We start from the raw sequence: 25,586 nt of genomic DNA on the forward strand, positions 1-25,586 counted from the left end.
ACATCAGACACCTTCATTTGGAAGAAATGTTGTATATGATATCGCTATAGTCGTATATGAAAAACATATCTGGAATTACTTCAAGTAAATACTTCTCCAATACAGAGTTTAAAAACCCCCAGGCCATTACCTGAAATAATCCAGAAAAGAATACCAATTCAAGCACATTTCTTTGAGACATTAATTATGCACAAGTTAGTCTGCTTACTTTAAAAAGCCAAATCTATATAAATTACTGAAAACTTGTACTGTACTCTTCTACAAGAGGTTGTTTTTCTTCAATTAAGATATGTATCTCTGTTCCTGTTATCCTAAGTGGACATACAGTATCTAATGAGACAAAATCCCTTGTACATTAAGGCCAGATGAGATGTCCTTCATGTGGAGATGTTCAGACAAGATACCCATTTTATTACAACCATTGAGAAACTTTACTAGCTATAAAAGTGGACACATTTTTCTGGGAGAGTAATAGCATACTTTTCAACTTGCAATGACAGTCTTTTTTAGTTATAAGTGCAAAGAACAGAAAAAGCATTGAAACACTATCTGCCTGACATGGATAAGAGTCAGTAGGTTGGTCTTACAGTGCAGGTGTCTGCTTCAACCAGATCAGAGATGGTAGGTTGGTCTTACAGTACAGGTGTCTGCCTCAACCAGATCAGAGTCAGTAGGATGGTCTTACAGTACAGGTGTCTGCTCAACCAGATGAGGGTCAGTAGGTTAGTCTTACAGTACAGGTGTCTTCCTTAACTAGATCAGAGTCGGTAGGGTGGTATTACAGTACACATGTCTGCCTCAACCAGATCAGAGTCAGTAGGATGGTCTTACAGTACAGGTGTCTGCTTCAATCAGATCAGAGTTGGTAGGATGGTCTAGCAGTCAATGTGTCTGCCTAGCCCAGATCAGAGTCAATAGCTATTTGAGAAACACTGGTGTCTGCCTTCGCTCAGGCTCAGATCAGAGTCCTGCCTCTCCCAGAGCAGAGGTCTGATTATTTGTTTTGCACTTTACAGTTCAAAACAGTATGGGCCATTAGAGTTCTCAATATTATTACAGTCAGGCCCAAATGCCATCTGCTTCAAAAAAAAATTCCTCAGACTGTACCCTAACTGCAGACTATTACTGCAGACTGTACCCTAACTGCAGACTCTAACTGCAGACTGTACCCTAACTGTAGACTGTACTTTAACTACAGACTGAACCCTTACTGCAGACTGTACCCTAACTGCAGACTGTACCCAAACTGCAGATTGACTGTACCCTAACTGCAGACTGTACCCTAATTGCAGAATGTTCCCTTACTGCAGAAAGGAAAATAACTGCAAATCGACTGTACCCTAACTGCAAACTGTGACCTAACTGCAGAATGTACCCTAACTGCAGACTGTACCCTAACTAACTGCAGACTGTACCCTTACTGCAGAATGTACTCTACCTACAAACTGTACCCTAACTGCAGACTGTACCCTAACTTCAGTCTGTACTCTACCTGCAGACTGTACCCTTACTGCAGACTGTACCCTAACTGCAGAATGTACCCTAACTGCAGACTGTACTCTAACTGCATACTGTACTCTAACTGCAGACTGTACCCTTACTGCCAAATGTACCCTAATTTCAGACTGTACTCTACCTGCAGACTGTACCCTAACTGCAGACTGTACCCTAACTGCAGAATGTACCCAAACTGCGGACTGTACTCAACTGCAGACTGTACCCTAACTGCAGACTGTACCTTAACTGCAGATGGTACCCTAACTGCAGACGGTACCCTAACTGAAGACTGTACCCTAACTGCAGACTGTACCCTTACTGCAGAATGTACCCTTACTGCAGACTGTACCCTTACTGCAGAATGTACCCTTACTGCAGAATGTACCCTTACTGCAGACTATTTATTTAGTACCCTTACTGCAGAATGTACCCTAACTGCAGACTGTACTCTAACTGCAGACTGTACTCTAACTGCAGACTGTACCCTTACTGCCAAATGTACCCTAATTTCAGACTGTACTCTACCTGCAGACTGTACCCTAACTGCAGACTGTATCCTAACTGCAGAATGTACCCAAACTGCAGACTGTACTCAACTGCAGACTGTACCCTAACTGCAGACTGTGCCTTAACTGCAGATGGTACCCAAACTGCAGACGGTACCCTAACTGCAGACTGTACCCTAACTGCAGACTGTACCCTTACTGCAGAATGTACCCTTACTGCAGACACATTTTGTCACAATCATGCTCAAATGAACGTGTTAGTGAAAATACCAGTCTGGCATTTTCTGAAGCTTTATTTTCAACACAAAAAATAAACAGCAATTTAAACTGTTTGAAAACATAACAGAAAGTTGGCATGCACAAAGAATTTATTTAAGAGTCTGTAAAATTCCATGGGGAATGCACAAGTGCACAAAGAATGAGAGGAAGAATGCAGGAAGAATGCAGGAAGATCTACGAAACTCTGTGGGTCTTTATTAATTGGCAACTTATTATTATTGGCGGGAATGAGCTCAAACAGACACATGGAGCAATCTGATCACAATCATAATGGACATCAGTAATTACTGACCACTTACTGCCAATAATCGGAGACTGGAAAAACATGTTTAACAACCAATCACGCCCATTAACGTTACATTAGTTGATGGCCAAGTTCCCGGAAGATTCCTGCAAATTCTGATGTTTCGTGCAACTCAAGAGCAGCTTCTCTCATCATCGTTGCAGGAAGATAGTTTCTATGAGCTTTATTAGCCAATTATCTGGTGATTAGTAAAATGGGCTGCAGTTTTCTGTGTTTTATTGTTAATTGTACATTGCTGTTTGTAGTACATTATCTAAATACCACCACTTTAGTGAGTGGGGATTGTATTATAGTACAGTGTGTCAGGATAACAAAAATCCCCCTCTCTATTCGGATATGCTTTTTTATTATTATTATTTTCATCACCTAAAAAAATTGTATTTGAGAAAGACACAAAATTGTGCCAAAAAAGCTTATATAATACCAAATATACATATATTATTGTTTTAATGCATTCATTTAGTATGGTCAAAAAGAGCTAGTTTTGTCAAGATTGTGTTTATGTGTGAAAAAACAACAACATTGTTTATTTATTCACTAGCAGAATCTATTTTTTATCAAATTTGGCAAATATTGTTTGAATTTTTGGAAAAATGAACACTTTTTGGCAAGTGGAAACAGTGTTTAGAAGACAGTAAATTAGCCTAGAAACACTATATACTGCCAAGATGCATGCAATATAATAATAACCTCTCCGCAAATGTTTTTTCTGCAGAAGTATTTCTGACATATAATGGAAGATGAACAGAAAAATATTAAAGCAAGAAATTCCATGTATTGCAGAACCTAAGAGACCAACGAAATTAATTGTAACAAATGTAGACGGTCATAAAATGATTGTATGAATATTCTATAAGTTTCAAAGACACTTAACACATAGACTGTTTATATGTCTATCACATTGTTACACTGTTACTAAGAATTTCTCTCACTGGCCAAACTGTCTAGACTTTTATAAGACCATTAGGAATAATTTGGTCGCTTGTTTTGGTCAGAGAGCACACTAGCTGGCTGATTTAGGTGTTGAAAAAACAGGTCATAACTTTGCCGGAAAAAAGAAAAGATTTGTCTGTGAATGTGGCTGACAGTAATTGTTTTGGTGCCAGTGGTCATTACTGGGAAATAGTCCAGCATCGATAAATCCTTGAAAGTTGCTATGTGAACTATTGCTATTTCCTTCAGCAGTTCTTTAAAACTCCCATGATATCCCATGATGCATTGCATAACGATTATTATCAACTTAAATGAGAGTAATGCAAGTTGATGCCATCATAACTTTACCATAATAATATCCAGAGTTATGCGCATTGCATGCAAATTGTCAGTTATAACATGTACACTTAATTTAAAGTAAATACCGTAAATGTCCTATTACACACATATGTCCTAATAAATGCACCAGGATTTTTTTTGTGAGTCTATTTTGCAATTCTGCGACATGAACATTTATAATGATTACATTAACTCTAAACAAAAAAAAAAGCAATTTATTCCGATGAAAATTATACCATAAGCTGCCATTTTAGAGCACCTGCTTATGTGATGCATATACAGAAAAACCATACCCTATTCTTGCTGAAAAACTGATATATTGAAGCTGTGTGTTCAGTGGACTATTGTATTGATTTCTCATCAAGGTGTGCCTCATCAAGGGGTGCATACTGACACAATACAGCGGTTATACTAATCAGTGTTTCATATTTTTTTTAGTTAAATTTAAAGGATTTCAAAAAGTTCCTGAATAGGGAAAATGGTTCTTTTTAAGTATGTATGGTTTACCATGTGCTTTTAATACAACATTTACGGTATCTGAATATTTTTCTTTATTTATGCCCAAATGTTAGTCTTTTCATTGCTCCAAGGCTGAAAACACCAAGCGACAGGAAAATACCTCTGCTTTTTTTCTAAGAAAACTCCAAATACAGAAAGTGGCTTAGCAAGCATGCCAAACAATAGTGCACTGAAACTTTAAATTAATTTGAACAGGCTGAGAAAACATTGGAAAGTTGCAATAAAGAGACAAAAAAATGAAGGTCTCCAAAGGCAAATTGCCTGAAATAGTTCAGTGCAAAACTGTAATTTAACCTTCGTGAATAATGAAGGAACCTTCTTGTGGCTATAATGTCTTTGGAAACTGCTGTTCTGTCTAACAGTGAACAGGGTCTATATCTTACATTACTGGAGACATTTTTTTGTCAATGTTCTCTTGATCAGAGGAAAACTCACATCTACAAATCTTTTAACCCCTGGAAACATGTTCTTGATCTTAATAGGAGATTTATTGTGATATAGGGTCACTATCTATGGCTTCCGACTTTTTTTCTCCCATCGTATGGCGGTATATGTTCCAGTAATTCTATTATTTCGAGGAAACGTCACTTTTATCCATAAAAGGCAGGGAAAAAATGAAGACAATTGATACCGAAAGACAAGTGTAAACAGAAAGATAGAGAACACATCCCAACAAATAATTGTTTTACTTGGAAACAGATCCCGATAAATTAACAGCTGCCAGCGACTTCTATAGAGAGATTGACAATAATCAAGAAAACTTGGACTCAGAAATTTGATGGTAAGAATTATTATTTTAAAGACCCACTGAGGGCTTTTTTACCATATTTGATACATGTGTAAGTCTTATTTTAACCCTTTGAATATTATAATAATGGAAAAATGCCTGGTGCGATAAATCATTTTAATTATTTGGTATTATTCAAATTACCCCACTTTCTGGTTGAACATACATGCCATATTTTCTGGAGACCATTCAGTGGGATTTGTTCAAAAGGCTGAAAATTCAGGGGGATTTTGGTTGTATTCAGGGGGATTTTTTTAGCAGGTCTAAGTTGGCGAAATTTTAAAGTATTTTTAGACGCAAGTATGAAAAAATGTATTCACATATAGTTTGCTTTGAAAACCTCTTAACTTTTTCATTATACAGAATTATTTTATGTCATGATTTATCATATTTTTATGATACACTGGCATGTCATACTGTAATGCACTTGCAGAACAAAATACGTCATTGGAAAAATATGTTTTCGAGACAATTAAATTAAATTTACCTTCCTCCAAAGTCTTTAAAAAAATTGTGCTTAATTCTATCAGCTTTGATGCCTTTCAGACAATAAGAGAATAGAATATATATTATTAATTTCTTCCTTCCAAAAGAGTAATATTTCTTTGCCTTTGATAATTACTACAAATTAATTGATCACTTGTTGTAAAAGTTTCCTTTTGGAGAGTTTCACTCACATACTGTGGTTTCACTTTGTCATTATTGCCTGATGTAAAATTAAAAAAAAAAAAAAAAATCCAGGGGATTTTTATCTCCCGCCGGGAGATCGGGGGATGGATCGAAATTCCGGGGGATTTTTCCCCACGCCGGGGGATATGGCATGTATGGTTGAAAGAGTTATTATTTTATTTCACAGAAACTTGCATGTTTTCGAATTGAAAAAAACATTGGATAAAATTACCTTTTCATCATCAAAAAATAAAACCTGAAACCAAAAAAAACCCAGTCATCTACAAAGCAAAGTATGAATGAACCATGCGCCACACAGATCACAGACAATATGTCAGCACTTCTGGATTTCAAAGACAGACATGAAGGCCCTTACAAGTTTGTTGTTATTGTGTGTGTTGGATGCATGACTTTCCAAATTGCCTTTGCAATGGATTTATGCATCAATAATGCACAACCATCTCAGTATGTTTTATTGAAGTTCTTAAGGATCAAGAGAAGACTTTCCACTTAAGATGTTACAAAGACGATGTAAGGGATGTGGAGGTGAAGAGACAATGGGCAGATGGTTCAGAATGTTGTTAACGTTAACAAACTCGTTAAAGCCGCACTCTCACAAATTGAACGTTTTGACAACTTTTTTATTTTTTGTCTTGGAACGAGCCAATTTTTGCGAAAATCCATTGAAACCAGTTATAAAATAAGACTGCTGACAAAAAATCAGATATTTTTATATTTAAGTACAAAAATTGATGTTTTATGCATTTTTCTTAAACCGTCAGTAACGGTTTAAGCCATAAAACATTATTTTTCGAATGGAAATATGAAAATCTTCGATCTGATTTTTTGTCAGCAATCTTATAATTATCATTGGTTTGCAGATATTTACGCAAAAAATTGCTCTTTCCAAGACAAAAGATAAAAAAAATTGTTAAAATGGTCAATCTGTGAGAGTGCAGCTTCATCGTTGTCAACTTTCAAATCTAACTGCTCAGGAATTTTAATGGATACACTTGTGATCTGCTGTATTTCTAACAATATTGGAGACAATTATTTCAGCTTAACTTGTTTGTATTTTAAAATGTGACATGGTTCAAAGTTAACAATGATGTCATTAATCAAGTTGTTAACTTTAACAAATTTCTGAACAATATTATTGGCCCAATGTAAGATCATGAAGTTTTCCATGTTACACTGACTTTGATGCACTTCATCACTTTTTAAGGTATCATAATTAATATTCCATTCTATTTTAGCAACTATCATCCATTTGTGAAAAATGATTGAAGGAAACTCTAAAAAAAAGCCTTTATTATAATTATTTCAAGATTTCTGCAAGAAGGGTTAGGTTCCTGAGCAGACTCTGGGGTCGTGTAACTTCTTATTGCTTATTTGATCAAAATAAATGCAAACTCCTTAGTGTTCAATGTTAAATGCCCTGCGAATGCCTTTATATAATCCATGCAGTGAACATGCAACTCACTTAATTAAACCAATAAATGACTAAATCAAAACTTGGCAGCTGTTTTCTTAACTTAATAAAAAATTGGCGTCTTTTGTAACATTCCTAACTGGATTTTGGTTGTCAGAGCTCTTCTGAATGATGATTATACGTGAAGCTGTCCATCAATCCCATTGGTGGAGGCACAAGACTGAACACTATCATCCTGGTATCTACAGGGTCCCCCAACATCAGAAAACTTTACGAATAAATTTGGACGGACAGACAAACGATGAGGTAACTAAATGCATGCTTGCAATTTTGGAAGCATGAACATACATGATAAAACCAAGTTTCAAGCATACAAACTACAAGCATACCAACAACAAGCATACCAACAACAAGCATACCAACTACAAGCATACCAACTACAAGCATACCAACTAAAGCATACCAACTACAAGCATACCAACTACAAGCATACCAACTACAAGCATACCAACTACAAGCATACCAACTAAAGCATACCAACTACAAGCATACCAACTACAAGCATACCAACTACAAGCATACCAATTACAAGCATACCAACTAAAGCATACCAACTACAAGCATACCAACTACAAGCATACCAACTAAAGCATACCAACTACAAGCATACCAACTACAAGCATACCAACTACAAGCATACCAACTAAAGCATACCAACTACAAGCATACCAACTAAAGCATACCAACTACAAGCATACCAACTAAAGCATACCAACTACAAGCATACCAACTACAATCATACCAACTAAAGCATACCAACTACAAGCATACCAACTACAAGCATACCAACTACAAGCATACCAACTAAAGCATACCAACTAAAGCATACCAACTAAAGCATACCAACTACAAGCATACCAACTACAAGCATACCAACTACAAGCATACCAACTAAAGCATACCAACTACAAGCATACCAACTACAAGCATACCAACTACAAGCATACCAACTACAAGCATACCAACTACAAGCATACCAACTACAAGCATACCAACTACAAGCATACCAACTAAAGCATACCAACTACAAGCATACCAACTACAAGCATACCAACTACAAGCATACCAACTACAAGCATACCAACTACAAGCATACCAACTACAAGCATACCTTGTATGATGGTCTGTTGTTCTGCTGCGACACCCAAATTTGGACTGCAAGAGTTGTAACTTTTAAATACTAAACACACCTGAAAAAATATCAAATGTAAATACATATCAAATATGGCTTATAACAATGGCAATTTGTCAATGGTGACTTACAAAGTAAGTGGCTGTCCACCGGGCTGGTTCATTATTACATAAATGTAAGGATAATTTATAATTCATGTTAAATGAAGAATGTCTTAACGAATGATTACTTAAAACAATCCCTGTCACTATGTAATTAGTATACATTTTGTTTAAGACAATATCTATTAATTATTTCAGTATCAAATGAGTCACGTCTATCCTAAAATTTATTTTTTTTATATTAAAATTTCATGTCTTTAACTAATTTTCTTTATGCAATATTTAAGTAACTTAGTACTTTTCTAAAATTTTATCTCTTTTTTCAATTTATTTTTTAAATAACCACTTAACAAACATAATTAAAGAATAAATGCAAATAAAAATGATATGATATAATGATTAATTAACTACATATATATCATGTGTGATGGGAGACCTACCTTCCTCGCAGATTCTTTTCAATTAATATTTTAATTATATCCAACCATCCTATTCACAGCCTTCAACGCATCCGAAACTGACATCAGAATCAGAAACAATAGTCACATTACCAACTAAGTTTAAATCACAAAAATAATTATATCGAAAACAGCACGCAGGAGAGTGTCACCAACGTTTAATCAATTCTAACACTCTATCAGACAAAACACAAACATTCAATCTCTTGTCTTGTACATTTCTTAACAATTTATTACAGCAGCAATAAACTTCAGTAAAGAGTACATCCAAAATGACGAAATATTGAATTTTTGCAAAAGTCCCAGCACCTAGGAACAGCCCTCACTTCTTCCAGTGTATTTCTACTTTTACTACACCTCCTTCTGACACCTGTATTAAATACCATCCAGTCCAATAATCGTAAACTGGACGGGACACTTGGCTCACCAATACAATTACAGCTCACGTTTAGCTACGCTCCACAACTGTATGCTCTTCAGCTATTACAATGCTCAGATTCACTGAGGACTGAGCTAATTTCAATCCATGTTATACATGAAGTATAACCCGCTGAATAATTATTAAAAATTCTAGTAAAGATGTTCAGCTCTTCTGTCAATTGTTAAAATAAGGCTTGGAATATCTCCATCTTGTAAAAAACAGTTTTTATATGCCTCAGAATACAGATATAAAAGTTATGAGATCAATCGAAATAAATTTTAAGATTGTGCATGAACATATAAAAATATAACAAACTAAGAAATATGATTTGCTTGCAAAAAAAAAAGGATCTGAACACAAACACATTTAATTGTAATCTCGTGCCTTATAGCTGTCTATAATAACTATGAACTGTGACAGTACTTCCCGAGTAATCAGACTGTTAATGCCTCCATTCTTCCATATACCCCCATAGGCAGTTAATAGGTTCCAAAGAGCCTGACATTCAATTCTTGTCTTTTATCTGAAACTTTCAATGCAGTCCCTCTCCGGGAACTATGTAAACCTTTGAGGTTTGCTGAATAACAACTAAGACTTAATGTTGCCATTACTTTCCTTTGCAGTGAAACTTTTCAGAGTCAAGAGCACAGTAATGGCATATCATTTGGGTCCAAAGTTGATTAAAGTCAACAAAAGAGGAGAAAATAATAGAGGTGCAGGTCTAAATTTATAGGTGCAACCTATTAATGAGATTATGAGAGCTGCAGGTTTAGAGATAGAGATGCACCTTTATTTATGAGATAGAGGTGCACGTTTAAATATAGATATGCACCTTTATTTATGAGATAGAGGTGCACTTTTAAACATAAAGATGCACCTCATGTTATTTATGAGATAGAGGTGCAAGTTTAAATATAGATATGCACCTTTATTTATGAGATAGAGCTGCAGGTTTAAATATAGAGGTGCACCTTTATTTATGAGGTAGAGCTGCAGGTTTAAATATAGATATGCACCTTTATTTATGAGGTAGAGCTGCAGGTTTAAATATAGATATGCACCTTTATTTATGAGGTAGAGCTGCAGGTTTAAATATAGAGATGCACCTTTATTTATGAGGTAGAGCTGCAGGTTTAAATATAGAGATGCACCTTTATTTATGAGGTAGAGCTGCAGGTTTAAATATAGATATGCACCTTTATTTATGAGATAGAGCTACAGGTTTAAATATAGAGATGCACCTTTATTTATGAGATAGAGCTGCAGGTTTAAATATAGAGATGCACCTTTATTTATGAGATAAAGCTGCAGGTTTAAACATAAAGATGCACCTCATGTTATTTATGAGATAGTAGTGCAAGTTTAAATATAGATATGCACCTTTATTTATGAGATAGAGCTGCAGGTTTAAATATAGAGATGCACCTTTATTTATGAGATAGAGCAGAAGGTTTAAATATAGAGATGCACCTTTATTTATGAGATAGAGCAGAAGGCTTAAATTCAGAAATGCACTTTTATTATGAGATAGAGGTGAAGGTTTAATTTAACAGGTGCACCTCTTTCTATGGGATAAAAGTGAAGACGTAAATATAAAGGTGCATCTCTTTTTATGAGATAGAGGTGCAGGTTTATACATAGAGGTGCACCTTTATTTGTGGGAAAGGGCTGCAGGTTTAAATATAGAGATGCACCTTTATTTATGAGATAGAGTAGAAGGTTAAACTATATAGATGCACCTTCATTATGAGAAAGAGTTGCAGGTTTAATTCAACAGGTGCACCTCTTTCTATAAAACAAAAGTGAAAGTGTAAATATAAAGATGCACCTCTTTTTATGAGATAGAGGTGTAGGTTTAAAAAAAGAGATGCAGCCTCTATTTTATTATTTGAAAATATATATGCACCGCCATAATTTGACATGCATGTCTAAATTAGATAGAGGTGCACCTTTAAATTATATAGATATTGGTGCATGGCTAAATAATATAGATGAAGGGGCATGTCAATTGGACAGTGGTGCACCTCAAACTTAGATAGAGGTGCACCTCTATTTTATACATAACAACTAGTAGAAGCATTTCTTTTGATCCAAACTGTACAAATTATGCTGATCCCCACAAATCAAGGGGGATAACTTCAATAAATTTCAGTCAGAGTAATAGGACTAACTACAAAATTACATTTATGCCTGTCACCATTGTAAACATGTGTAAGTAACTTAAACATGAATTCCCTAGTAAAAGCTGATAAATGGTCAATGAAGACAACAGTATCAAGGCTTTTCTCTAGTTCATTGTTGATTTATGCCAGTGTCTTGTACCTCAGAACAGGGCTTCTTCTTGGATTTTCAATTACTGGACTTGTCCCTGTAGTTTTCGTTGTATTTTTACAAAAGGTTCAAACTGCAATGTCAAATACATGTCACTCTAGTAAGTTTGATAATATTATGGAGTTTATTTACCATTTTTTTAAAAAGCTGGAAAATGCCTACACTATATACTGTAATGATATATATCCATCATTTCATGGGCTATTATTGTACTTTGAGCTACTACTCATATGCAGTTTATGGCCAATATTATGACTTATGGGGCAAATTTGTCTTAATTTTCATCAATTATTAACTCTTTCTCAATGTGATATTTCACAAAATGATAAATGGTTTACTAATGGGCCAGAAGATAAATAGGTAAATACCAGGCGAGAGTTATACAAAACCCAAATGGTCAAATGTCGCTATTGGCGTTGGCTATTGAGGTTTGCTTAATCTGTTCAGCTTGAATGTGGGTGTTCCTGAAACCCTTAATTATACAATTAAAATTCACAATTCAGTCTTTATCATATCACTTCTTACAATAATACCAAGATAACTCCGACACCATGTTTTGACATAGTTCTCTATATTATTTTCTGATAATCACATTTTAGTGCAAAACTGGGAAACAAAATAGTGAAAACACAGAAAATAATAACATTTTGATACCTGAAACATGCCACTTCATTGAGTCCATTGAAATGTATACAACCAATGTTTTGATAGATTGTTGAAAAAATCTCAAAACAGATCATGCTCAAATGATTTGCTGTCTCACAAAACATATCAAGTGGCCAGCTTATTAAATTGTGTCCTAGGAATAAGTTTCAGTGGCTGGGTTTCTCATAAGTTTTAACGCCTAGGATCCCATGCTCGTCTCTTTTATCTCATTACAGGATGGTGACAAATCCTGCCCCGCCAAATACGGACGTAGGTGTGAGTATATTGCGTTTGCGGTCACTACGCCATGTCCAAAAAAAATCTGCAAGACAGTCTTGACGAGGAAATTGTGAGCCTTATTGATATAAATCTGTATTGGTTATGTTAGTTGAGACTATTGGCCATTATAAAGTTGGACAAGAAAACATATCAAATCGAATGAATGGTATTGCCAGGAAATAAGGTGAATTGATGCAAGAAAACTTTACTATATACTAAATTATTTTAGCTTGATTGTAAAGAAAGCCCATAGCTTATATCATCCCACTCCAATCCATTTCCTTGGCAGAAACCAGTACTATGTCCTTTTTAAGAGGCTATGAAAAGTTATTGATTGATTATAGATTGAACTCACAACCTGTGGGTGAAAGGCTGACATACCATTAGGTCACTCTCAACCCAATACAACGTTAAATCAAATGAATGGTTATGCCAGAAAAATACATATTTTTACATAATGAAAGGGGGTAAAAACTCCCACCTTAACTTTTTGTTCTTTCCTACCAAACAAATACCGTATTATATCATGTATAGGATGCTAGCATAGATAGGACGCAGGCAAAAAATAGTTGGAAAAACGGGGGTAAAAACCCTTAATATATAAGATAGCACGCAGCGGTAGAATTTCAAAATCAGAGCCGAAAAATTGAGGTTGGTAAAGTATTTATAACATATATTGAAGTAAAAAACAAACAAAAAATTGTATATAAGGCATATTTCGATAACTGTCTTGTGAATTTCGATAATTATCGTCGTATTTCGGTAATTTAGCGTACACTACAATGATATAAGTCTTGACATTTTGAGAACATTCACGCATATAATAAGACTTATACAAATGCCATAATAGTCCTGACAAGCTTTCTGACTGACAGTCAACTGTTGCAATAGTCCCGACATGCTTTTTAAATGACAGTCAACGGTTGCACCGTTGCAATCGCAGCAAAAGTGTGTACTGTCAAAACAGCATCATAAATTTATAGAAAAAACATTTTGTCAGCGGCAGGTCAAACAAAAACTGAGGGAGGACACTGTGTTACTACAAAAACTACTATGAGGACAAATAAACCTGGAGCTGATCATAAGTTACAAAGGAACTCATGTTTAAAACTGTCAGAAAACATTGTCATTGTCATGTTTTACGAGAGCCAGTGGCAGAAAACAGCCTGTCCCTGGGCACTCAACCCTGTGACTTTCCACTGGACCGCGTTCAAACACGTTGAAACATGGGATGGATGAACGCAGCAGCTGTCATTCATATCCATACTGTTCAGTCGTTTAGTATGGCAAAATGGTATTAGAGGACATTTATGGCAGTAGTAGATCTTGCTTTATATACCTATTACAAGTAATACATACAGGTTATTGAATTGTTATGAATTTAATGTAAGGAGATCTTTCAATAAATAAGAGATATCTTGAGCACAAATGAAGTTCTCTTTCATTTCATTACTGCTAAATGTACTTAGCAAATCTGCAAGTTACAAAGTTTAATTAATTTTCTCAGACAAAGCAATTAAACAGAACTCAACTTGTTCAATCTACATCTTTGGATTAAATAATCACTTCTCCTGAATCCCTTATTCAGAGACCTAAAGACAATGTCTGACATTGAAAGAAACACCCCCAGTAAATGTTTCACAGTTCATTCCATATTCAACCAAATTGATTGCGAATTTCTTGACACACATACTTTCTTAGATCAGAAAAAGAATTCCACAGGGGGTGGGGGGTTGTAACCTGCAAGTTTAAATGCAGAAGATTTCCATGTAAAGAGGGAATTGTTCAGACAAGAAAGGGACCATGCGACAAGCATAGATATAACTTCTTTTATCAAGGTCAGACAGGGTCAGAGACATTTTAGAATTTAAAAATGGAATTTCTAAGCTAAGATTTTCCCATATATTGCATTAGCCAAAGAGAATACTCTCAATGCACTTAAATTGCCACTACACAGAAAACTACCGTATATACCGCATATTATTGCAAACTATAAATGACAAAGGTATAATTGATAATGATTTAAGCCAATTTAAATTAATTGCTAAATTTTCATCTTTATTTTTAAATGGGGAAGGGGAGAGACATTTTATTATTTAGATGACTGTTTCACCTTTTAATATGTGTTCATGCTCTTTTTTATTGCATGAGGGACCATAGTTATAAGTGTGTTTCTAGACAAACCACAAACGTAACAATTCTCCGTTCTTACATGTGAATGTTATACATAGACACCGTAGTTATGAATAAACCCAATTCCCAGACATTTTATTGGAGTCAATAAAATTTAAGGGGCTGCGGAAAAAAAGTGGGGGCGGGCGGGGATGAAAATCTAGTAAATTTTTTTTCTTCTGTTCCATCAAATGATGATAACAATTTCAAGCCTTAACAGCAGATAAAGTTGATCAGTGTTTAGAAAATAGTCATGCTTTTAAAATGTCAACTTGTTATCTCCAGAGTAAATGTCATGATACCTTTGATGAGCATGAGATGTTCATGATCATTATAAAACAATAAACATGCTGCAGTATCATTATATTTCCATATAAAGATTTATATATGCTTTTAGGAATTTAATGGCCAACAAATAAATCCCTCCTTAAATCAATCTAGAGATGCCCACGTATATTAGTTTCGTACAGCCCTTAACATAATAGTTTGTTATTCTAAAATTTTTCCACAATTATTAAGTCGTTATATTATTTTTCTTACTCCCACATCATCTAAATTAATATATATATTACATGCTTTCTGGTGGTTTATAGCTATTTTCAGTGAAAGAAAATAGATATTCAACACTGTTTCAAACATTATAAGTAATTAGTTATTTCAAGCATAAACAACGGGTATCCGTTTTTAACAATATATAGGCACAGACCTACAACGTATAAACTATACATATAAGTATATAGGGCCATGATATAGCTCTTCGTGGCAGATCCCTGGTCTGATGGTAACACATTTGACTGTCAATCAAGGAGTCGCACATAAGATTCCCGCAGAACCACTAAAAAACATGCTCCGATAATCGTCTTCCGGGAGGGATATTAAATGGGGGTCCCGTGTCAGAGTGCTATAAGCTGGTGCACGTTAAAGAACCTGTGAGGGTAGCTCAAACCAGGATTACATATTCTGGCTTTGCACTTTGCTCCAAAAACCTAAAATGACTAAAAATCTTGTGGGAGCACTTGCAGAATGTGCAAGGCCCGATTGCGAGTATAAATGACCTTACAAACCACCACCATAGCTTAACATTTCATCGAGTGTTTTTTTTTTTATCAACAAAGAAGTCATTATTAAATTAAATTAAATCATTACAACTGTGGTGTTGACCAATCAAAGCATGGTATTGTGCCGTGGACGGAAAACATCGAGATGACAAGATAATGGCTATTACAGAGAACGTTTGTGACATCCACCTGACATAAGGTATGTCGTCAGGTTTCAAAACATGGAGAATGTTAACACTGATCAGTCACTTCAAAGCTTGAAGTATCAAAAACAAAATTATGGAAAAAACAAGAAAAGATAGATTATTTCCATTTTTTTTCTTTTTTAAGATTTATTAACAATTGTGATTTTTTATTTTTTATTTAAATATAATCTTTTTTCAAAGATATACTGGTATTGGATAAAACCACTACATACATATCATAACATAAATGGTATTCGATCAGGTTATGTTCACTTATTCACTTATACAATTACAAAAATAGGAGTTACTTTAAATGAATGTCATTTAAATAAAGAAAATTTGAAAGAGTATCAACAAGAACAATTAAAAGAAAAACCCCAATGGTTTTCGATCATGTTGTTCATTATCTTACCTTTTTTGTTTTTAATTATCTATTAATTTATTTATTGGTACTTATCTATTTTTCCATTTAATCGTTTACTTATTTGTTCATTCATCCATTTATCATTTTGTATGATTTGTTACTTGTTTCTTTGATGGTTGAATAAATCGTTCATTTTTTTGTTGATTGATTGATTGATTTATTCTTAACTCAGATCAAGTGTTGTTGTTACAAATTTTGTTATAAATGTTTGAACAACAAAAAATGACAATTACGGAATAGGTTGTTTCTGAACTTTGTAAACTGATGGTTCAGGTGTGGGTAACTATTACATTTTTTACGTCAATACTGCATCAAATAAATTTCAAGTTTACAAAACACTTACCTAAATTTGGAAACTCTTTAAATTACAATGGAAGCAAGTGATTTCAATAAAATTGAAAACATCTTAATGGATCTTAAGCAAACTATTAACTGCAGTGAAAGCCCAACATCTGTGTATCTTTACAATAAAATTGTCAGAAATTTGTTCTTCACAGATTTGTAAATAGTAGAATGTTTATCTTGTAACATTGAACCTGTTATTCTTAATTTGAAGAATGTTTTCAAAAAGGAATCAATTTTGTGTGAACTGAATGCATATAATTCTGTCTGTCTATTATGTTTAAAGGGGTACAATTGGTGTTTATCTTCAACCCCACACTTATGGCCTCAAATTCCATGTTAAAATGAAGATCGTTTAATAAGGAGCTAAAGGTTGGAATGGTCTTTGATCTCAATTAAAATAATACTAATAGCATTTCATCTAAGTAAACTCTTCATTTCACAACTGCTATTGTTATCATTAAGCTTAGAAAATAATGCAAGTACTCGCGATTATGCTTTAAAATTCACACATTTGAGGTTTTTATACAGTAAAACATGAAGGCAGCTGCACTTTGTTTGCAATAGATAATTATTTTAACCTCGTGCATCAAATTAATGAACTTAATTAGAAAATGCAAACAATGATTCCGCAACATTTACAGAGGCAAGTTTGTTTGCACTTTTGAAAAGTTAAATTATTCCTTGTAGCATATTTATGCCGTAATATAATTGCCTTCTTTTTCTGAAATATATTTACCCACATTATGACAGACATATCATTAGTGATTGGCAATAAGCTGGATTTGCATTATCAATTATGCAGATAGACAGACCGACTAATCAATCGGATAAACCGATAATTATCAGATAATTTAAAAGAACACATTTTGTGAGATTTCACATCCAGTGATTAAGTACTGATAAATTAAACCACACTTGTTGCATGGCTCAAGAATGAAATAAAACAAAAAAGTGAATTATTTATGTAGTTTGTAGCTTTTGTAACTTGTTCGAACAAACAACGCGCACAAGAATGTCAACAAAACAATTACAAACAACATCATTCGATTAATTGATTTCTGCCAAATGTTGTCGCTAATTGTCGACCTTCAGCCGCCAGTAACGATTAATCAACAACCGCCGATAATCGGCCCACAACCACATATCATCAACAAAAACAGTATAGTTGAGATTCTATTCGCCATACAACCGGTTGCAAAAAAAAGAATCGAAGGTGTCCGCTTCTAACCAAAGAACTCATCTGCTTGAACCCCACCAGTGACCAGGAGCATGTTCTCCTGGTCTCACAAAAAGGAAACTATAATTTGTCTGGTACTAGTTTCTGCCAGGAAGGTGGTCTACACAGTGATTCATATCAATTTACGGTTGTATTCACAATCCAGCTTAAGTAAATGAATATAATCTTAATCCATTACGCATCCGTCCTGCTCATTTGCCTCATAAAAAAACGTAGGGTAAGTACCGAAGAAATTCACCACTTATTATCACAGATATGATCTCAGATGAAATCCCGCTGCTTGCGATCATTCATAATCATCCATATAGACATGGAAGGAAGTTTCCATTCATGGTTTTAATGTTTTTGATTGCCTCATTCATTACCCAAGAAAGAATACCTCCTCACATTGTCCTAGGCCCTTTCCAGGACTGTGGCTAGTGTGTCCTCAATTTCCTCCTCAATCTGCTCTTTACTGACTGCAAATGTTCCCTCAACCATCTCTGATAATAGAAAGATTGCTGGTGACAACAATTAGCACAGAAAAAGTATGCTCGACTATTTCCCCGCTTTTAACAACAAGAGGCCCAAAAGGGCCTATGCTCTACTGGCATGGCTTTTGTGGTCATATCAATCTACAGCATGTATGTATGGGTAAAAGGCAACAGACATATAGTTTATGTTTTGTGTTTGGGTTACCTGAAAACGTAGCACGTTCAACATCTGAGCCCAGAAAGTATTGTAAGCAGATTAGTTGCATGAACTATTTTAATATGTGCCAAGTAAAAGTCATCTGACAAAAAAAAATGCTTTCAAAACTGTACTCATACTCATAGTAAAAATTTCTGTAGTTTTAAAAGTTAAAAAAAGTTGGTCAAAGTCAATGGCATCCTAAGACAACATTGATCAATTTGAACAAACATTCACAATCAATTGTGCTGAGATGGATGCACGAACACACAAAAAGATTTTCAAACCTTTCCAGATTTATGTTTACCAAACCTGTGAACCCTGGGTGTGGCCGGTAATGACACCAGGTGCATAACTTAAACATTCACAACCAATTTTGTTAAGATGAATGCGCAAACTACAGAACTTAAAGCTAAAAAATGGCCTTTGGGCTTTCAACAAGAACAAGGCAGAGTAATTCACAAAATCAACTGCAGAAGCAAAAAGCAAATTGTCTCTCAAAATCCTAGACTTGCAAATTGTCTCCCTTAACTCTAGACTTGAATTTACATGTACATGTAAACTTGGCTAAAAATAGAATTCGCTCATGCAGACCTGGCTAAAAATAGAAAGCATTTCTTTAAAACTTTCATGGCCCATAATCTAGGCATTTATCTAGGTTTTCGAAAGGAACCGAGCTCTAATGGATATCTAGATACTGTACAAGTTTCATAGAGATACAATCAAAACTAAAGACTGTATCGTGTTTACAACCAATTGTTTACAGACGCACAACCGCATGGACGCACGACCGCACGGATGCACATATTACGTACACATTACCATCGCATAAGCTCTTCTGGCCTTTGGCCAGTAGAGCTAAAAATTCCCTAGTCAAATAATTCCCAAATCAACTAGTAAAGGGGCATATGAAAGACAATTATCTGCCATGCTAAGTTAAGTAGGTTGGATGATTGGGAGCTCTTGTATTTAGTTTCAATGCAATACATCAAGTAGTTGCTTAGGTATTGACTTATACATGCAAAACCTGAATAATCACAGGCCATAATTCTATAAACGATACAGTTTTTACACTTTATTAATTTAAAATAGTTAAGAACATAGGTCCTAAGTTTCAATGCAATGCAATATTGTTTGCGCTGAGATATTGACTTAAATATGGCTGTAAAACCTTACTCAAAATTTGGAATAATAAAGGGCCATAATTTTCATTTAGGCCAGAGTTTTTTTATTTTTCGTTTTACGGGAGCGCCGTACCTGAATATTGCAAAACCCAAATAAGAAAAAGATTTAAATTCCTAACTTTATTTTGAACGAAAATAAAATTTAGTGTTATTTAACCTAATGCTAATTTCACAACAACAAAAATTATCGCGCACAATTTCCAAGATGGCGGAGCCGGTGGTTCGTGCTTATGATGTCAACTGAAATATGTTACATTGTTTTGTGATATCACATGCATATTATATGCCATGATGAAAACAAAACTTGAAACTTGCTTATTATCATCATCTAAGCGCTTGTAAGGAAAATGGCCGCCTTTTACGAAAGTGGATTTAGTTTAAAGACTGATACACTGTTGTTCATAAAATAAGTGCGTTTGTCATTAAGAATCTATAAAAAATGGACTCTACTGTGAAATCTGGTAAGTTTGAGTTACATACCTTGTTTCTTTTCTTGTATCTCAAAGACATTAAATTTCTTCATATGTGTGTTTATCTCAATATATGAACCAAAAATGATATAAATCAACATTTTAGACACAAACAATATGCCAGATGCTTTATGTTTTGCTAGTGAGAGTTTCAGTGACTATCAAAAGCACTACAAAAGTATAGATGCTCATATTAAAATCATTCATATATAATAATGTATGTGTAATTTTTATTTAACCGTGCAGTGTTAAATACTGTGGAGTTACAGTTGAAGAATATATTTTCATTAATGGTGAATCAGTTGACTTGTGGCGTTTAGGGAGTAAAATGAATATCCAAATGTTAAAAAAAGTTCCTTAAATGTGCATTATGCACCAGATTATGCACCAGTCAATTGTAACCATGGCCCCGAGGTCCTTGGGTATATAGGGGATAATGAGAGAAATGGGACGTGTTTTTACCTTCCAGGTGGCCCCGCAGTGCCTAGTGAATGCGGTGGTTTTGTTTTTGCGCCGAAAATAGTGGGGAAAGAGCCTTACCTCAAGGTACGGGGGAATTTGGCTGGGATTTGACCAGTACTTTCTCTTCGCAGGGCGGGGATTTTACCAAGGATTGGCTGGACTGAAAGTCAAAGTCCCCGCTATTCTCCGGACCTGGGAGGAGGGCGCGTGGTTACAATTGACTGGTGCATTATTGTGGCTACTTGTGAAAATGACATCTTGTTTTGACTTTATTATACAGATCTATTATATAACAGGCAGTATGGAGTACAAAACAAGTGTGCACAACTTCAATACATACATTCTATAATTTTTTCCGAAAGAAATAAAAAAATACGGAGAATCCATCTTCTTTTTTTTTCTCGACGCTCATTTTTGGACATCTTTTTCTTAATTTTATTCCCTCCTCCTGGCGCTTATTTTTTAAAATTTTCCCCTTAAACGAAAAATAAAAAAACTCTGGCCTTAATGCATGGATGGTTTAGTTCAGTTGTATAATGTCTCAATACAATACATCAAGTAGTTGTCTGTAAATAGCCCATTGCGCTAATGTTTCTTGTATCTTGTATCTTGCTGAGATAAAACTAACTTTTCTGTGCTTTCATACCGGCAAAACCTCAAACAGAATTTACAAGATAAATGATGAAGGTCCATAATTTGCATTATATTAAAGAAAGAGTTATGTCACATGATAAATTAAGTAGGTTGGAAGGGTTGGAACACTTGTGTTAAGTTTCTTTGCAATAGATGAAGTATTTGCTGAGATACTGACTTAAAAGTGCGGGTGAGTAGTATAGCTCTCCTCATTCTTCAAATAGTCAACCTTAAACATAATCTTGTGTGTACAAAAATTAAAAAAGATTTCCAAGAATTGCATTTTTCTATCAAAGAAAAATAATCCATTTATTGAATATAGACCAAATATAAATGATTTTAGATCAATTAATTTAACTTTATCACTTAATGAAAGTTCTTTGAAACAACACACATTATATACATAAATCATCACAAGAATTGATGAGACAGCTACATGTAGAAGTTAATGTCATTACCTATAAAGTGTACCCCTAAGCTCAGACAATGCTACAGTGGGCCACATACAAACACATACAGTATATTGAAAGGAAAATGTTCTTTGAAAGTCTATAAACTAGTGGCTTTGAGACATATTTGGTAGGCTTCTGCGACACTTGGTCTCCCATACTCACTGGAAACATAACACTTGGCTGGGTTTTGAAGAGTCACAAATCTGATTATGTCTGACAGGGGAGAAAATAATTGTCCTGAATCCATCACAGAGAATGAAATAGATAAATCACAGATTTAATTCCAGGCCTGATTTTTTTCTGAAGACAAAATGTAAACAAACCACAATATGTCTGAATAGGACCATTATTATTACTATTATTGTGTGTAAAATTGGCAGAATCTTCATAATACTTTGACCTGAATGAATACTGACTTGAAGAAATAGTTGTAACAAAGCATCATGAATATTCTTACCTTAACTTGCCAAGAAAGGTATTCCGAGGGACACCATAAACTTGTATAACTTGCATAAGGTGATGTATAAGGGCTCACAATGAATCACACAGGCACACATTCGCCCCCCTTCAATCCAAGTGAACATTTTATGTCAATATCGAAGATCTATTGTACAGAAGTTACAAAAAACGCACCGTTTTAGTCTTTTTTTCGTAAGGACTTTCCATGTTTAGTGCCATTTTGAGGATTCCTTAGAATGGTGGTGCCCCTAAAGTGCGCCCATTCTAAAGTCAAATCCTGGATAGACTCCTGAAAGTGTTCCCAAAATGTCTGTCAAGCTATTGAGGGCAATATAAAATTCAGCAAAGAATGATAAATGATGGTTGAGATGTTTGCATATCTGATTCATGATTTCAGGTTCGATTTCATACATGTGGAGCAAATGCCAATGCTCTTGTATATTATTTAGCCAAACAAGGGGAATAACTCAACAATTATTAATGCAAGAGTGATGGGCTTTGCTTTACATGTTTCCTCGAGCAAAGGCATTAAAAGTTTCATTTTAATATCTTGAAAAAAATAATGAAGAAGAGTTAACGGTTTTGTACAACTACGCCAATGATGCCGACAACAACACCAAAGAAGAGTGAAAGTTGTCTAGTGGTATAGGTGTTCCCCTCTCATCAAAGAGGTTGTGTGTTGGATCCCCACCAGGGGTACTTTCTCATTACCTCTCAAAATGACAACCAGTACTGGTTTCTTCCTAGGAAATGGACAAGAGAGTGATTCTATAATCAGTCAGCTTTCATCACAATCAAGATAAACAAACTACCTTTAAAACCCTATAAACTAAACAATACCAAAGTTATCATAATACCTCAACTTGTTTCCTTCAAAACACAGAAAAGCTAAAAATGTTGATTTCTGGGTCAAAGTCGTACCATTTTGGGTAAGGTGTACCTTGGCGCTAACCATCTGCCTCCGGTTAACATCTTACACACTCTACATGTTTCTGCATTCAGCTGCACTGTTAGTGGTTGGTGGGGCCTGAAACGTATGGGGTGTTAAATAAAAAAACAATTTCAGAATACAGTTGAAACCCGTTGGCTCGTTATTCCGGGGACTGGCCAAAATATTGAGAGCCTCGCAAATATTGAGCCAAGCTGGAATGCTTACATTAATTACAAAAATACTTTGTCCTTTACATCAAGTTTAAACCAACCAGGAAATCAAGCCAAGTAATATCGAGCTAACGGGTTTCAACTTTACTGATTTGGAGAAAGAAGAATGGGAAGAAATGAAAACATCCCTCAACACAATATAAAACCAGGATACATAATTATATAGGAGTAAAACCATGGGTTGCATCATGAAGTTATGGGAACCATCAGAAAACAGAAACTTCGCTATAAATCAGCTATTAATTAGACTAATAAGCCACTGACGCCAAAATATTCCCGGTGTTTCAATACTTACCATATCACTGTCAGGGGCTGATGGGTTGCGGAATCATCCTTTGACAGCTCCCATTCCTTGGAAAGCAAAAACTTTCATAAAAATCCGATTTCACCTGTGGAGATTAGCGCTTTGAGATGCCTGGCAACTCCTGATAGCTCTATTTAACATAACATGTCTCTGCTAATTATTTCTACAAAAAGTATCCTTTTTAACAAAATACTTTTCAACAACCATAGAGAAAGCAATTATATTTGTAGCACGGCATCTGAAGACTATTTCTTCTTTTAAGCTATGACTGTCTTGTTATTGTTGTTTTTTGTTGTTTTTTACTTTTGCACCATATTAAAATATCAGTTTCAGGACAGCTTAGAATTTCAATTATTTTTTCTTATTTATTCTTCTTATTTTCTTGACTTTTGGGTGGTGTTTTGTTAGATACTTTGAAGTTTCTGATCATTAAAGTACAGTAACATTATTTGAACCAGTAATAAGAAATTCCAGCAAAATCACCAATTTAATGCCAAAGCATGTGTTTTAGCTCATAAAAATATTGGGCTTGTGTAACCTTTACCACCCAGAGCCTACATCAAAGGCTTATTGCCCCATTTTCCAGATACCAGTTATGGGCTTACTTCCTCTTTCTGTTGACCCTAGGGTCAGACCCACACCACTTATATCAGCACTGGAACCATTACAGGAAGCCCAGGAGCCCATAAAACACTGGGGCTCTGACATTTACCAGTGTGAACATGCTCTGGGCAAGGACAAGCAATTTGTCATGGTAACTGCAGTCAGTAGTGGTCAGTTGACCTAGGGGACAGACTGACCTTTCAGGAATTGACCACAGAAATGTACGGCCAGTTGGGCACCATGGTTTATGACTTCATTTATCTGCTCATCCCAGAAACACCAGATGCAAGTATTACAAACAAAGAGTCTGAACATCAAATTGAGAACATTTTATTGGTGCAGAATCCTTATTTGGCTATCACGTTATTAAAAATTTATGCTTCAATTTAGGCCAAACATTATATGGACATTTAACGCCTGGTTATTTTTCCAATTTTAATACAAAGTCAAGAAACATTGACAAAGAACTTGCCTTAATTATAAACACTGCAGGCTTGTCTGTTACTCTCAGTCAAGGGAAATAACTAGACAACTATTTTAGAGTTATGGGACTTCCTTCAGAATACACACAACATAAAAACTTCAGAATTCAAAAATTCAATCATATTGAAGAATGAGACAAGACAGATAAGAGTTATGTGCAAATGTTAGCTGAACAAAAACAGCAAAGCAACATCAATCAAGATTAAAACCTCAGTTATATGTATGAATGTGACCAATTCAAAGATATACCCAGTCCTTTGTGCTATATTCGGCAATAAGGATTCACAACCTTTCAGTAACATGTTCTTTTTATTTTCAATGTCAAAACACAATAAAAACAATATCCAAATGATGAATCACACCCTATGTGCAAATGACAAAAGGACTAATGCAGGACAAGGCATTAGAGTGATCTCATGTAATTTGTATTTCTTCATGCCAATTAATCATAATGAATATGAAGAGTGCATCAAAACATGACAAGCAACACCAAGTGACCAGCACTGAAACACTACAAGAAAAAGGCCAAGCAATTTATATAACTATACATGTACTCAGTCTCAGCTGCACTGCATTGCCTGACAAAATTGTTT

The 25,586-nt window shown here is 34.9% G+C and overlaps 1 protein-coding gene across 2 annotated transcripts in view; it reads right to left on the reverse strand.

The window, feature by feature from the left end:
• LOC128227439 (protocadherin beta-2-like) overlaps nt 1-25,586 on the reverse strand; it is an 83,385-nt gene that overhangs the window by 51,761 nt on the left and 6,038 nt on the right. Inside the window, exons 3-6 of one of the 2 annotated variants that reach the window (XM_052937981.1) lie at nt 23,899-23,954; nt 23,364-23,469; nt 18,493-18,595; nt 8,437-8,515 (exon numbers count right to left, since the gene is read on the reverse strand). The gene's annotated coding sequence lies outside the window, so the exon portion shown is untranslated. Of the gene's footprint in view, nt 1-8,436; nt 8,516-8,998; nt 9,327-18,492; nt 18,596-23,363; nt 23,470-23,898; nt 23,955-25,586 lie in introns of those variants that run through there. The other variant, XM_052937982.1, reaches the window with a different exon arrangement.

The sequence above is a fragment of the Mya arenaria genome, chromosome 3, assembly GCF_026914265.1.
Source record: "Mya arenaria isolate MELC-2E11 chromosome 3, ASM2691426v1".
Taxonomy (NCBI): domain Eukaryota; kingdom Metazoa; phylum Mollusca; class Bivalvia; order Myida; family Myidae; genus Mya; species Mya arenaria.